Here is a 16,488-nt window from a genome sequence, read left to right on the forward strand (position 1 = left end):
GGCCGCTCCAAAAAAGGAAACGGGCTGCAAATGGCCCGCGGGCCGTAGTTTGGACACCCCTGCCATATAGTATATAGTATAGTATATTACAGTATAGTTTACTAACTATATGCTGCCAACAGGTTCCTGTACTTTAACTCCACAGGTTTATTTTTACAGATCTTCTTCAGCTACAGTATGATGATGAATATGGTGACAGCGCTGCTTCCAGACACATTTCCTGCAGCCCGGTTCCGGACTCCTGCAGACCCTCATTAACAGATAAAATCAGTCTGTTTTTGGCCTAAAATGTAGCAGAGAAGAGTCTCACCATGTTCTGAGACTTTTCACAACAAACCTGCCGGAGCTGAGCTGCTTCCTCCACCTTTCCAGGAAACTCACTTCCTGTCAGAGTCTTCAGCATTAGAGAAGCATCAGCCCACCGGCAGTGAATCATCTACAGCCATTACATAACACCTCCTCAACCACCAGCCGGAACCACAGAACCATCTCACCCAGAACCCAGAACCCCAAAACCAACCAGAACATCAGAACCATCTCACCCAGAACACAGAACCCAAAAACCAGCCGGAACCACAGAACCATCTCACCATAAACCCAGAAGAGAAATAATCACCCAGAACCAGAACCACGAGCGAGGAAGAGAGAGAGGAATAGGAAAGAGGGGAAGAGAAAGAGGAAGAGAGAGGAATAGGAAAGAAAGGGGGAGAGAGGGGTAGAGAGTGTGAGGAATAGGGAAGATAGGAAGAGAGAGAGAGAGTAAGAGAGGGAGAAATATGAAAGCAAGTAAGAGAGGAAGAGAGGAATAGGAAAGATAGGAGGAGAGAGAGGAAGAGAGGAATAGGAAAGATAGGAGGAGAGAGAGGAAGAGAGGAATAGTAAAGATAGGAAGAGAGAGAGGAAGAGAGGAATAGTAAAGATAGGAAGAGAGAGAGGAAGAGGAAAGAGAGACGAATAGGAAAGAGAAAGGAAACAGAGTAAGAGAGGAAGCAGGAGAGAGGAAAGAGAGAGAGGAATAGGAAAGAGAGGAAGAGAAGAAGTGAGGAAGAGAGAGAGGAATAGGAAAGAGATAAAGAGAAGAAGTGAGGACGAAAAAAGAGGAAGAGAAGTGAGGAAGAAAGAGAGGAAGAGAGAGATAGGAAAGAGAGGAAGAGAAGAAGTGAGGAAGAAAGAGAGGAAGAGAGAGTTAGGAAAGAGAGGAAGAGAAGAAGTGAGGAAGAAAGAGAGAAAGAGAGAGATAGGAAAGAGAGGAAGAGAAGAAGTGAGGAAGAAAGAGAGGAAGAGAGAGATAGGAAAGAGAGGAAGAGAAGAAGTGAGGAAGAAAGAGAGAAAGATAGGAAAGAGAGGAAGAGAGAGATAGGAAAGAGAGGAAGAGAAGAAGTGAGGAAGAAAGAGAGTAAGAGAGAGATAGGAAAGAGAGGAAGAGAAGAAGTGAGGAAGAAAGAGAGGAAGAGAGAGATAGGAAAGAGAGGAAGAGAAGAAGTGAGGAAGAAAGAGAGGAAGAGAGAGAGATCGGAAAAGGACCTCAGAAACAGATCTCAGAGTACTGAACTCAATATGAGCTGATCTCACATGATCTGCTTTATTATACAGTAAAGAGTGAAGAGCAGAGACAGACAGACAGACAGAGAGAGCGAGAGAGACAGAGAGAGAGAGAGAGAGAGAGAGAGAGAGAGAGAGACAGGCGCTGCTGCTTCTCTCCTGCGTCTGTGTGAAAGCCGAACACATGTGAGCAGAATATGAATGACCCAACGCCATATTCCTGCTAAACTAACGCTAAGTGGAGCAGCGGAGGGGGAGGAGCTGCAGCCCCGTCCAAATACTGTCTCACCACCCATACCACCAATACCCTGCACCCTGCAGCTACAGACAGACAGACAGACAGACACACAGACAGACACACACAGACAGACAGACACACAGACATAGAGACACACAGACATAGAGAAACGATTGTATATAGATCGACAGGTGCACTCGTAGACAAGATAGACAAGTTGACTAAAGAATAGACAAACTGATAGACAGACAGCAGTCATGTGGATGGATGGATGGAGAAACAGGAGTACTTCTAGATAGATAGATAGATAGATAGATAGATAGATAGATAGATAGATAGATAGATAGATAGATAGATAGATAGATAGATAGATAGATAGTTGGTTGGCTGGATGGATGGATGATAGATACATAGATAGACAGATAGCTAGATACACACAGTTGTACTCATAGACAAGATAGGCAAGCTGACTAAAAATAGACAAACTGATAGACAGCAGTCATGTGGATGGACGGATGGACAAACAGGAGTACTTCTAGATAGATATATAAAAGGCTAGACCATTAGATTGGCAGGTGGATGAATATATATATATATATATATATAGACAGATAGACAGGCAAGCGGATGGATGGATAGATAGATCGTTGGTTGGTTGGGTGGATGATGGATGGATGGATTATAGATACATATATAGACAGATAGCTAGATACAAACAGGTGTACCCATAGACAAGATAGACAAGTTGACTAAAAATAGACAAACTGATAGACAGACAGTCATGTGGATGGATGGATGGATGGATGGACAAACAGGAGTTCTCATAGATATATAGATGGATAGACCATTAGACAGGCAGGTGGATGAATAGACAGTTGGGTAGATGGATGCATAGATAGATGGACAGGCAAGTGGATAGATGGAGGATGGATGGATGATTGAATGGAAGAATGGATGATAGATACATAGATAGACAAATAGCTTGATACACAGTTGTAGTCATAGACAAGATGACTAAAAATAGACAAACTAAGACAGTCATGTGGATGAGTGAATGAATGAATGGATTACTTATATATATATAGATGGATAGACCATTAGACAGGCAGGTGGATGAATAGAAAGTTGGCTGGATGGATGCATACATAGATAGACAGGTAAGTGGATGGATGGATGGATGGATGGACAGATAGCTAAATAGACAAGTTGACTAACAAATAGATATACTAATACCTACACATACAGTTGCAAATAGATAAATAGAGTAAGAATGGATGGATGAATGATAAATATATAGATAGACAGATAGCTCATAGACAGGTGTACTCATATACAAGATAGACAAGCTGACTTACAAATAGACATACAGATACATAGACAGATAGATGGACAGACATACAGCCATGTTTAGATAGATAGATAGATAGATAGATAGATAGATAGATAGATAGATAGATAGATAGATAGATAGATAGATAGATAGATAGATAGATAGACAGACAGTTCGACCAACATACAGATATATAGGTCGGTATATAAAAACTGAGAGAGAGACAGGTGGAGTAATGAATTAATGAATGAATAAAGAGAGCTAGAGAGAGAGAGAGAGAGAGAGAGAGAGAGAGACAGGTGATGAACGGATGTAAGATCAGAGAGCTGATAACGGGTATGTGGATGATGAAGCTCGGTATAAACGGGTAAATACGGTCAGTAAGAGCGCGAGCGGCCGGTAATCTAAGTGATTAGCAGATACTCACACATGATTGGCTGCGGCAGCGCGCGAGGAGAGCGGTCCACTGCAGCGCCCGGTCCCGGTAATATACAATCCATATACACCGATCCTCAACCGGAGACCCGGAGACCCGGAGATATCCACCGAATAATAAAGGATTAATGTGCAGAAACCCCGTAACAGCCCGGAACGCCGCGTACCGCCATCCGCTACCATCCACCATCCACGCGCTGGAGAAAAGAGAGAGAGAGAGAGAGAGAGAGAGAGAGAGAGAGAGGGAGGGAGGATGGAGCGCGCGCTCTCTACCACTCTCTCTCCCTCACTCATTCCCCCTCCCTCCCTCTATCTATTCTTCTCTCTCTCCCCCCTTTTTCTACCGCTCTCTCTCTCTCTTGATTTCTCTTGCTCTTCCTTTCTCCCTCTCTCTGTATCTCTCTACATCTAGCTCTCTTTACAGCTCTCTCTCTCCTTTTTTCTGTATATCTCTACCTCTCTCTCTCCTTCTCTATATTTCCCTCTCTTTCTCTATCTACCGCACATTCTCTCTGCATCTCTTTTACCTTTCTCTCTATTACTCTCTTTATTCTTACCTCTCTTCCTCTTCCTTTCTTTCTTTCTCTCTCTCTCTACAGCTCTCTATCTTGCTTCCCCCTCTATATTTCTCTCTCTCCCTCTCTCTGTATCTCTCTACTGCTCTCTTTCTCTTCCCCTCTATTCCTCTCTCTATCTCTCTTTCCTCTTCTCTCTTTCCATCCCCCATCTCTCTGTATAAAACACAGATATCAGTAATAATATTAAATGTAAATATAATAATCTCAGTTTGAGGATCTGGTTCTGTATCGGCTGCAGCTACAACCCACAAGTACTGCAATTATATAAATTTCAGATAACTTTTAGTAATGCTGTGTGTGTGTGTGTGTGTGTGTGTGTGTGTGTGTGTGTGTGGTAAAAAGTGGGCACAATGATGTAGGATTGCCACCTACTGGCACGCTCTTAGTTACTCAATATCTAAAACCAGTGAATCACCAGCACACCATTCCATTGCAGAGACGCTGCTGATATTATTATTATTAATGCATGACAAAACGCTCTGATGTGTTATGCAAAATCATGGAACACAAACTAGTATTGTATCCAGCTAGCAACACAATAGCATCCACCTAGCAACACTTCAGCAACCACAGAGGAACCGTTCAGTTCATCCCCTGCCCACCACACAAACTAGTCTCATGTTCATTGTGAAAATCCACCTATAGCAACACCTTAGCAGCCACCTAACAACCAGTCAGCAATCAGCCCGATCCTCTATTGGCCCAAGTCACATTGTGTCAACACCCCGGCTGCTGAGTATAATACAGCAACTGGCCCAAGTCGCAAGATGCCAAGTCGCCAAAACCAGTTCATCCCCTGTCCAACACACAAACTAGTATCATGTCCATTATGGGGATCCACCTATAGCAACACCTTAGCAGCCACCTAGCAAGAACATCCTGCATCTCAGCAACCACCCAGGAACCGTCCAATTCATCCCCTGTCCACCATACAAACTAGTATCATGTCCATTATGGGGATCACTATAGCAACACCCTAGCAGCCACCTGACAACCATTCAGCAGATCCTCATTTGACAAAACCCTTCTTCTGAGTATAATACAGCTATTGGCGCAAATCACATTAGTAGTGTATCCATCTATGGATGGATGGCGGCGCGTGCACACGCTGCGGCTTACCCTGTCTTCCTATCCTGTCCTGTTTCCCCCTTGTATGTTATTGTATGGATGGGTTGATGGCTAATTTTGCTGGTTGACCATGTGACAATAAAGGCAATTCTGATTCTGATCTAGAAACACCATAGCAGCCACCTAGGAACATCTCAGCAACCGCCCAGTAACCATCCAGTTCATCCCCTGTCCACCACACAAACTAGTCTCATGTTAATTGTGGAAATCCACCTATAGCAACACCTTAGCAGCCACCTAGCAACCATTCAGCAGATCCTCGTTTGACAACACCCCAGCTTCTGAGTATAATACAGCTATTTGCCCAAATCACATTAGTAGTGTATCCAGCTAAAAACACCATAGCAGCCACCTAGGAACATCTCAGCAACCACCCAGGAACCATCCTGGGTCCCCTTTCCGCCACACAATCTAGTATCATGTCCATTATGAAAATTCACCCATAGCAACACCTTAGCAGCCACCTAGCAACTAGTCAGCAATCAGCCCGATACTCATTTGCTAACATTCTGGCTGCTGAGTATAATACAGCAATTGGCCTAAATCACATTAGTAGTGTATCCAGCTAGAAAAACCATAGCAGCCATCTAGGAACATTTCAGCAACCACCCAGTAACCATCCAGTTCATCCCCTGTCCACCACACAATCTAGTATCATGTCCATTATTGGGATCCACCTATAGCAACACCTTAGCAGCCACCTAGCAACCAGTCAGTAATCAGCCTGGTACTCATTTGATAACACCCCGGCTGCTGAGTATAATACAGCAATTGGTCCGAGTCACACTGTACCAAAAATAGAATGAATAGAAACCACATTCAGCACAGGCAGAGTGTCAGTCACACTGTAAGCCCAGATAAGTTGAATTTACTTAAAAATTTTGAGGAAACCGGTTGCCTTAAAAAAGTTAAGTAATGGGGAAAGAAAACTTGAGTTAGCATAAATTAAAACATCAAGTTATTACAACTAAAGGGGAAGTTTTCTCTAAGATAGCCCAGGGGGGAATCACTACACACTGATGGTGAGAGTTAGTCAGAAACTGTTGGACACACCCAGTATGCAAATAGATTGTGACAGAAGCCAATAGAAAAGAAGCTGTTAATGACAACAGACTAAACTCAGTTATCATAATTTGGTTCAGATCTCAGTTTGAATGTATATGTGCCCCTGAAATAGTTGAGTATTGTTTAGAAATATCCAGTTTTATGTAAAACAGACTTAAATCATTTGAGTTCAAACAACTTTTGGGTTTACAGTGCAGTGATGCTGTTCTGCAGTACTCAGCTGAGTTGTGTAGATTGCTGTGTTTTCTTTACAGGGAAATCTTAACCTGTTCTGCTGCTTTTTAAGCGAATAACTCCGGGTTTAAAGGCCGCTGTTAATCAGGAGAGAACCTCACTACGTTCAGAACTCTGGAGAATCAGGTTGATTGATAATAAAGGTTTATTTATGGAGCTGGGTGTCCCTGTGCTGATGCTCCTCCTGCCCGAGAGCATCATCCGTACCTGAAGTGTTTACAGAACAGCAGAGTAACCCTGTTCTGTCACTACAGATCATTTCTCTCCAACACTTTAAAAATAAAAACAGACTCACCTCACCTCACCTCCCACAATCCCCCTCTTCCCCCCGTCCCTCCCGTCCCCCCATCTCCGTCCGCCCGAGACGCCGGACGCTCAGATACGTGTGGACGTGAGGTGATGTCACTTCCTCTGACTCATGACGTGTTTCATTATACGGTTCTGTCTGAAGTCTGAGTGGCGGGAAGTTTCCTCATCCTCTGGTTCTGATCCAGATCCTCTAGTTTTAATGATATTTCTCTGTGAGCTGCTGGAGCGTTTGATGGCAGGCCCAGACTGAAGCAGCAATCATTCAGCCAAATTAGACCAATTTTCTCTCCTCTGTTGAACAGATAATAACAGGTGTGTGGAACATCCTGTTTCTACTGGAGAGAGGCTCAAAAAAACTAATAATAATAATAATAATAATCATAAAGAGGCTCGAAAAAGGCTAATTTTAGTGGATGTGCTTTATATGATGCAGAACAGCAGACCTGTAGGGGGCTATAGTAGAGATCACATTAATAATAGAATAATTATTTTATTATTAAACCTACTGAGAGTGATGTGTTTGATTTTTAGGCAGATATGTAAATGTATTTTATACTCGGCAGCCGGTGTTGGCACAATGTGGCTAGGGCAGATTGCTGTATTATACACAGTAGCCGGGGTGTTGGCACGTGAGGATCGGGCTGATTACAGGTTACAACAGTTAGCAATACAATTTGTAAGTGACCCAAAATTTGGTGGCAGATCCTCAGAAGTCTATAACCCTACAGCACATTTACAGCACAGTTATATACAGTATATATATATATATATCTACAGGAGGGCAGCAGTCAGATTTCACTGGGCTCTACAGAGAACTACTATATGCGGAAATGCAAACGCACAGCTGGAATAGAGAAATAACATCAATACGCTGATATAAAGCATAAGCAGAGCAGAGAATTAAAGAAAACACTCTCATGCAGAAGGAAATGATCAGTAGGGTAATGGTTATGTAACTCTGAAATGATAACACTTTCATCTTCAAACACTGGGGATATATTTTGGCGTGGGTTTTTTTGCGCTCAGCAGTTTGCTGTGCTTTCGACAAAATGAATGAATTAATATTAAAGTAATTTCAGTTTCCGAGCGGAACGCAGAGCGGCGGAGTGGAAAAAACAGGAAAATACAGGAAAAGCAGATGGTAAATAAGAAGTGGACGGTCTGAGCGGCTCACCCCCTGCTGGAGGTCTGGACTGATGGTTGAGTGTGTGAAAAAACAGATGGATAAATGGATGGATGGATGGTTGGATAGATGGATGGACAATTGGATGGATGGATGGACGATTGGATGGATGGATGGATGGATGATGGATGGATGGATTGGATAATGGATGGATGGACGATTGGATGGATGGATGGTTGGATAGATGGATGGACAATTGGATGGATGGATGGATGGATGGATGGATGGACGATTGAATGGATGGATGGGTGGACGGATGGATGGACAGTCTGGATGCCTGTTAAATGTGATGAATGTGATGCTACAGCGTGACAATGTTCTATATGCAGCAGTTTCCACCAATCACAACACACCTGCGCGAGAGGTGAGCTCCAGATGCCCAGGTTTCAAACACCTGCACTTTTTACAAAAAACAACTTTAAGAGCCAAAAGAAAAACTGGGCCTGAGACTTTCCTGAAGATACCGAGACGTTATCTTCTACATTATTAAAACATTCGTCCCACTGCTCCTGTTTTCTCCTGGATGCTTAAATATTAAATATTAAATATTAAATGGCAGCGAGCCCAAAGAAGAGAAAATCCATATGAAAAAACCCAAAAAGCCAGAGCAGCCTCGTCTAAACAGTCTAAACAGAGTTACATTTCTGATTTCTCCTTTAAAAAGTAACTTAGTAATTTATTAGTTTCCTGATTTTAAAAGTAACTAAGTTAGATTACAAGTTACAACATAAAAATAACAATTACCAGTTTCACCAAAACTCACTTTATTGGAAGCTTCTCAGCATCTGGTGGAACTCTCACTCTGTAAGCTAAGTACTGCCACTATGATCAGGAGATTGCGGGTTCGAATCCTGTTCATGCAGCTTGCCATCAGCTGCTGGAGCCCTGAGAGAGCACCACAGTTGTCCTTGCTCTCTCTGGGTGGGTACAGTACAGTAGATGGCGCTCTTCTTTCCCCTCATCACTCCCAGGGTGATGTGGATCAGCACATGGCTGCGTCTGTGAGCTGATGTATCAGAACCAAGTCGCTGTAGGCGCTGTCCTGCGAGCGTTAGCGCTGTGATGATACTCGGTAAAAAAAAGAGGCGGAGTCTGACTTCACGTGTATCGGAGGAGGCGTGTGCAAGTCTTCACCCCCCTGGTGTTGGAGCATCACTAGTGATATGGGAGTGCTAATAAGTGGGAAAAATGTGACTTAATGTTTGCGTAGGCCAGATGTTAACCCCTTGAAATGCAGGAAGAAAAATAAAATATATTTTTACTGAGGAAATTACAAACAGTGCACAGTGACTTTAATTATTCACTTTAATCTGAGAACTGCAACGTCTCCCAGTGTGCTTCCCTGTATTTTTCCATTCACGTGTTCTCTCCCCTTGTCTCATTTGTAACTCCGCCCCCTCGTTACCTACCCGGGTGTTTGTAGTTTCGTGTGTATGTTTCCCGTGTGTTTATAGTCCTGGTGTTTCACTGTTTCCTTGTCAGTCTTTGCACTTTGCACAAGCTCTGTTGTCTTGAACAATCTCGCGTTTGCTTTCCTGTTCCACAGTTTATTGCCTTTGTTACTCCTTGTTTAACAAAAAAGACAGTCCAACGATACAACAAATCTGATAAGGACAAAGACTAAAGACAAAACCCGCAATACAGAAAAATAGGTCATAACAAAATCCAGAAAAATGCAGGGAAAAACGCTCAGTACACAACAAAATCCCACAATACCTTGCAAAGTATCAATGCAAACTGAAACCTTTTATACAGGATGTAAAATACATTGAACTGGAACTTCCTAAAACACAGGTGACTCTGAACAGGGAAGCGTAACGCGATTGGGTGAAGGTGAGCGGCTGACCGTGACATCATCGCCAGTGGGTTTTTGGGAAATGGAGTTCGGGGGTGTGGAAGGAGAGCACTGCAGTGTGACAGTCTTGTTTTAGTTCCTAGCTTGTTCTCTATACCTCTCGTTTGTTTTGGGTTGTTTCTTGCTTCCTTTGTTTGTTTAATTGTTTATTTTTATTAATAAAACTTCCTTACCCGTCTCCACGTCTCCCTGCCTGATCATTCCTGACAGTCAGATTACTTGTTATTGAAATAAGTGATCAGATTAATTAACAGATTAGATTATCTGATATTAATGACTCTCTGAATCGCTTAAACCCCCCTTTTTTAAACTCCTCCCACTGAGAGCACAGCTCCTCTCCACACGGCTGAATCATGAATCAGAGCTTTAAGGTCTTTTACAGAAAGGGTCTAAATTTAGCAGCTGAGGAACCCTGAGTAGATGTTACTGAAGGATCAAAAAAAAGCTCTGTAGTTTTTTGATGAACTGGTTCACCTGCTCACCGCAGTCACATTCACTTAATCAGCGGGGAAAGCTCCGCCCCCCTCACTTACGCAACGTATTTGTGCTTTTGCGTTTTCTCTTGCTGCATATTTGAGCCGGTGAGGAAAATTCCTTCAGGAAATAAAGCAGAGAGCGCGGTCAGCTCTTCGTTTCTCAGGGAAGATTTCCGCTGCAGCTGTTCTTCACCGTGTCCTAGTTTTTACTGAATGAACCGGAGCGCGTTCGCTTTAATGTGGTGAACAGGAAGTGCTGCGACGGGTCGTAGGAGTTAGCGAGCTGACATGACTTGTTTTTAAGCCCACAATGCAACACTGACACTGCAACACATCCGTCAATTTATACAGCTCTTTTTTAACACACCCAAGAACTCTTTACCATTATATTCTACACAAACTGGCGAGAGACAGCAGCCAATCACACACAGCGTACTCTTAACCGGAAACCACCGTCCACCACAAACTTTATGAACTTAGGTTAGCAGATTACACCTAATTTGTAATGCAGCCATGCGTTGGATCAGTTGAAGAAATGCTATTTTTGGTCTTCTGGTTGAGAACATCAGACAGTGCACAGCAGGATTAGCCAACAGACTTCGTCTGAGGGAGGAATCTGTAACCTACTGTCTGTGGCAAGTCAGCAGATGAGGGAGATGAGAACATGCGTTTTTGTACAAAACATAGATCTACGCGGTAGTATAATGCAAATTGCAAAATGCAAAAATTGAAAAATGAGAAAATAAAGAAAATAATATATATTTTTTCATTTATCCTTAAATTCTGATTGCAAGGGGCAAAGATAAAAAAAACATTTTTTAAGTTGGAAAAAGGAATGTAAACAAGATGTAAGTTCTGCACATTTGTTTTCAGTTTTTATATATCTCTCTGTAATCAGAGTGAAGGCATCAGTGCAGTATGATTGTGTTTATTTTTACTGTATTAAAGAGAGAAAATGTGTTTTTATTACAGTTCATATGCAATAACCCGTCTCCTCTAAACTCTAACACTAGTATAAGTTTGTGTTTATATTATTATGTGTTTATATTAATATTTCTAGCAGTCTGAGATAAACATCCCCCTGTTTATGATCATCACCGCTGCACTGTTCTCTTTTAAAGCTCTTAAAGAAAAGCTGATTTATTCTTTATTCCGCTGTGTTTACTGTAGAGAGGCTGTGTGTAATCGGGTTCTGGTTCTGCGGGTCGGCGCTCGGTGCCGGACGGGTAATAGCAGGATCAGTGACTGGGCTTAATGTGAGGCCACATAATGAGAAAATGATGTGAAACAGGAAATGGAGAGAGCGTCTCGTTCTGAGAAGCAGGGTAATTAATTCTAAGCGTTTCCACTTCAGCAGAAAATAAAGTTCAGAACAGATGGTCTCTGCTTTAAGATTCAGCAAAGAGAATAAAACACTTTCTAAACATTATTTTAAACCTGATCATCCTGATCATTTTACTCCACTTTAAAAAAAACTATAAAATATTTTACAACAATAAATATTACTCTGCATTTACACTTATCCTTTTTCAGAGCGATGTACAAGGTAAGAGTTTGGTAAATGTAGTATTAGGAGTCTTGCCCAAGGAGCACAGCATTCTCTAGTCACCCAGAGCAGGAATTGAACCCCAGTCTCCCACATGATGTCAATCAATCAATCAATCAACCTTTATTTTAAACTCGGAAGTACATTGAGGGTGACCCTCATTTTCAATGTAGCCGAGCAAATAAAATAGTGATTGAAAAAGCAAAATTAAAAGCAAATATTTAATATTTATGAAACAGAAGAATAAAACTGAAACTAAAAAATAAAACTATTTAGTAATAAGAATAAAATAAAAAAAATAAAAAAATTAAAAATATATAATAACAGTATTACTGATAAAACATAATAAAAATAAATAAATAATAAAATATTAAAATAAAAGAATTATAAGAAAGTAAATACAAAAAACAAAAATAATAAAATAAAAATAAATAAATAAATATATAAATAAATATTTTTTTATATATATATAAAAAAAAAAGTGGTAGCTCACTGGCAGGGGGTGGTGTTATCCACTGCACCACACCAACCACAGTTAGTAGCAGTTTAAAAACACAACCTGCAAAATACTGTATGTTTAAGGTTTACACTATCATGCAAGTTTATACATTAGTTCCAGTGTTTACGGTAATTTTCTTTATAGCAAGCGTTTAAATATTGGTACTTGTTCCTGTAGCAAGTTATCTAAATATTGTCAGGTAGGGAGCGATGCAGACGGGAAGACAGACACCATTGCGAGAATTTATTTGAAAAACACAAGAAAACAAAACAAACAAACAAGTTACAGAGAACCTACAGACAGAAAGAAACAAAGACGCGTAATCTGACTGATTATAACGATAAGACGTACAAAAAACGACTCTAAAGCAGACACAAAAAGGTTTTATATACACGGAAAGAGACAGGAAACACAAAACACCTGGGAAAGGGTAACGAGGGGGCATAGACCATTAGCATGTTATCTAGCTCACCGCTAATGTTAACTAGCTTGCAGCTAACCTTCTTCCTCCCTGGTAATGTAGCTAACTCACCGCTATCGTTAGTATGTTAGCTAGCTTGCTGCTAACGTTACTATGATAGCTAGCTCTCCGCTAACCTTAGTTCTTAGTTAGCTAACATACCGCTAAAGCTAGCATGTGCTTTCCCACCAACAATAAACAACAGGGACCTGCGGGATCCCTGATTTCTCTCTTTTTAACGTTTGGTCTCCAGGTTTTTAATAAAAGGTTAATCAGAAACAGAAGATTAGCACAGCGTCCACACCCAACAGATTAGCACAGAGAGATGCAGTAAATCAAAAGAGGCTTTTGATTTACATTTCCAGATTTTTTGCATAATTTTAAAAGTCAAATTTATTGTTTTTTAAGACTTTTTTGGACCACAATAAATATAATTTAAGTCATAACTTTTTTGGTAGAAAATAATTGGTTGTATTGGAAATCAAAACCAAAAATTAGCTTGGAGCTAATGTTAGCTAGCTTGCTGCTAACCTTAGTTATTTTCACCGGTAACGTAGCTAACTTGCCGCTAACGTTACACTATGTTATCCAGCTCACCGCTAATGTTAGCTAGCTTGCAGCTAACCTTAGTTCTCTCCCCAGTAATGTAGCTAGCTAACTCAACGGTACTATGTTAGCTAGATCTCTGCTAACCTTAGTTTTCTCCCTGGTAACATAGCTAACTCACTCGCTGCTAACGTTAGTATGTTGTCTAGCTCAGTGTTTCTCAACCAGGGTGCCGCCCTGGGGTGCCGTCTGGCTTCATCGGGGGTGCCGTCAAAATATTGCGCCTCACGTGCATATTTCCTTTCCAGAGTCAGCTCGTGTCGGGGTGTGTCCCAATTCACAGGCAGCGTACTCTGAAGGATGCGACCCACAGAGGCGGTGTATTACTGCGCAGCTGTGACGCAATCTGTCTTCTAATACAGCCTCTGAAGGATGCAGCCCTTAAATTGGGACACACTGTAAAGTTTTTGTCCCCCCACGCGATGCACGCGCTATTTTATTTCATATTCCGCCAGCAACACCCCTCGTCCTCTCCTGAAGTTCTGCGCCAGCACCCCCCCCCCCCCCCGTTCTCACCTGAAGTACTGCGCCAGCACCCCCCCCCCCCCCCCCCCGTTCTCACCTGAATTACTGCGCCAGCACCGCCCCCCCCCCCCCCTTCTCACCTGAAGTACTGCGCCAGCACACCCCCCCCCGCCCCCCGGTAAACTGGGGTGCCGTGACATCTCGCATATATTTAAAGGGTGTCGTGATAGAAAAAAGGTTGAGAAACGCTGGTCTAGCTCACCGTTTCCAAAATTTAACACCTACAGCAAATTTACATTAAATTTAAAACAATTTAAGACCTTAATTACTGATTTAAGACTTTTTAGACTTTTTAAGGACCTGCAGGAACCCTGATTTCTCTCTACGTTTTTAATAAAAGGTTAATCCGAAACAGAAGATTAGCGCCGAGAGATGCAGTAAATCAAAAGAGGCAAACAACTCATCTATAATTCAGTTTAAGCAGAACGTCCTGATCATCATCCTGCAGAAGAAGTTGAGGATAAACTTCAGCGCTGGAGGGAGGAAGACCTGCCGTACCGCCGCTAATATTTAACAGCCTGATTAAAACCCGAACCAGATCCGAGCCGAGCGGAATATTAAACACAGAGCCCGTTCCTCTGAAACACTCTCCGCCGGGTTCCTGGATGAAACAGACTGCAGACCCTGGAGGAGTCTCTGTGGACGAGGTTCAATTTGCTGAACTCGTGTCTTTAAACTTCAGCGTTTCTCTACAGGCTCGCCCTGATCACAAATCACCTCACAGAGAGAGAGATCAACACGCCGCTATACACACCTTCATCAGCTCTAATCAACTCAGCAGAGATAGCATTAATCTACTGATTATTAGGTACAGTCTGTACTTTATAACTCTGCAAAAAAAATAAGAGAGCACCTAAAAATGATGAGTTTCTTTGATTTTACCAAATTAAAAACCTCTGGAATATAATCAAGAGGAAGATGGATGATCACAAACCATCAAACCACCAAACTGAACTGCTTGAATTTTTACACCAGGAGTAAAGCAGCATAAAGTTATCCAAAAGCAGTGTGTAAGACTGGTGGAGGAGGAGAACATGATGCCAAGATGCATGAAAACAAAAACTGTGATTAAAAACCAGGATTATTCCACCAAATATTGATTATTTCTGAACTCTTAAAACTTTATGAATATGAACTTGTTTTCTTTGCATTATTTGAGGTCTGAAAGCTCTGCATCTTTTTTGTTATTTCAGTCATTTCCCATTTTCTGTAAATAAATGCTCTAAATGAGAATATTTTTATTTGTAATTTGGGAGAAATGTTGTCTGTAGTTTATAGAATAAAACAACAATGTTCATTTTACTCAAACATAAACCTATAAATAGCAAAATCAGAGAAACTGATTCAGAAACTGAAGTGCTCTCTTCATTTTTTTACAGAGCTGTAATGTGCTCTGATTGGGAATATCCATCATAGACTCCGTTTAGACCTGGTAACTCCATGTGATTAGTATCTGGATTATGTCCTAATGATATTTAGGACATGTATTTACACTGGAGCCAAATGTGATTACATCTGATTAGATTGAATATATTATGTATATATATGAATATAATGTATATATATATACATTTCATGTATATATTATTTAAAGTGGTCTCTACCTCACTTTATCACTCTACTTTACTCTACCTCACCTTTATATACTCTACTTTACTCTACACTCACCCTACCACACTATATTTTACTCTACACTCACTCTACACTCACTCTACCTCACCTTACCTCACATTATCTCACTTTACTTTACTCTTCTTTACTCTACACTCACTCTACTCCTTTCTAACTCACTCTATCTGTCTGTCTGTCTGTTTATCTGTCTGTATGTATGATCTAATAGTGTATATATGGAGACTCTGGAGCAGGTGTATCTGCAGGTGAGCAGTATGCAGGTGAAGGTGAGCAGGTCCTGCAGGTCCTGCTGTTGGTTTTGTGTGGAGGCGACAGCGTCTCAATCACAGCTGACACTCTTCCCGAGGCTCAGACCCTCGAGATCTCTCCGCCTCGTCTTATCTGTCAGCTTTCATTACGGCCGGCCGGCCCTCTGACCTTTCCCATGTAGAGACGGGGACGAGGGGGACGAGGGGGACAGAGGCCAAATGAAATCAAGGATGTCTCAGCAGCAGAGCGAATTTACTCTCACAGCATTTCGTCCTGAACCCAGAACCCAGATCTACTGTGAGGAAGTGTTTCAGTTATAAAACCAAACCCAACTAAACCAGCTTAACCAGCTTAACCAGCTTAACCATCTTAACCAGCTTAACCAGCTTAACCAGTTTCACCATCTTAACCAGCTTAACCATCTTAACCAGTTTCACCAGCTTAACCAGCTTAACCATCTTAACCAGTTTCACCATCTTAACCAGTTTCACCATCTTAACCAGTTTAACCAGCTTAACCATCTTAACCAGCTTAACCATCTTAACCAGTTTCACCATCTTAACCAGTTTCACCATCTTAACCAGTTTAACCAGCTTAA

General features: G+C 41.6%; 1 protein-coding gene across 2 annotated transcripts in view; it reads right to left on the minus strand.

The window, feature by feature from the left end:
- The window catches only part of lrrc4cb (leucine rich repeat containing 4C, genome duplicate b), a 62,980-nt gene that overhangs the window by 41,280 nt on the left and 5,212 nt on the right, over positions 1–16,488 (minus strand). Inside the window, exon 1 of one of the 2 annotated variants that reach the window (XM_007239117.4) lies at positions 3,538–3,866. The exons of the other annotated variant lie outside the window; for it this stretch is intronic. The gene's annotated coding sequence lies outside the window, so the exon portion shown is untranslated. Of the gene's footprint in view, positions 1–3,537; positions 3,867–16,488 lie in introns of those variants that run through there. 2 annotated transcript variants of the gene reach the window in all.

Source organism: Astyanax mexicanus, chromosome 23 (genome assembly GCF_023375975.1).
Source record: "Astyanax mexicanus isolate ESR-SI-001 chromosome 23, AstMex3_surface, whole genome shotgun sequence".
Lineage (NCBI taxonomy): Eukaryota > Metazoa > Chordata > Actinopteri > Characiformes > Acestrorhamphidae > Astyanax > Astyanax mexicanus.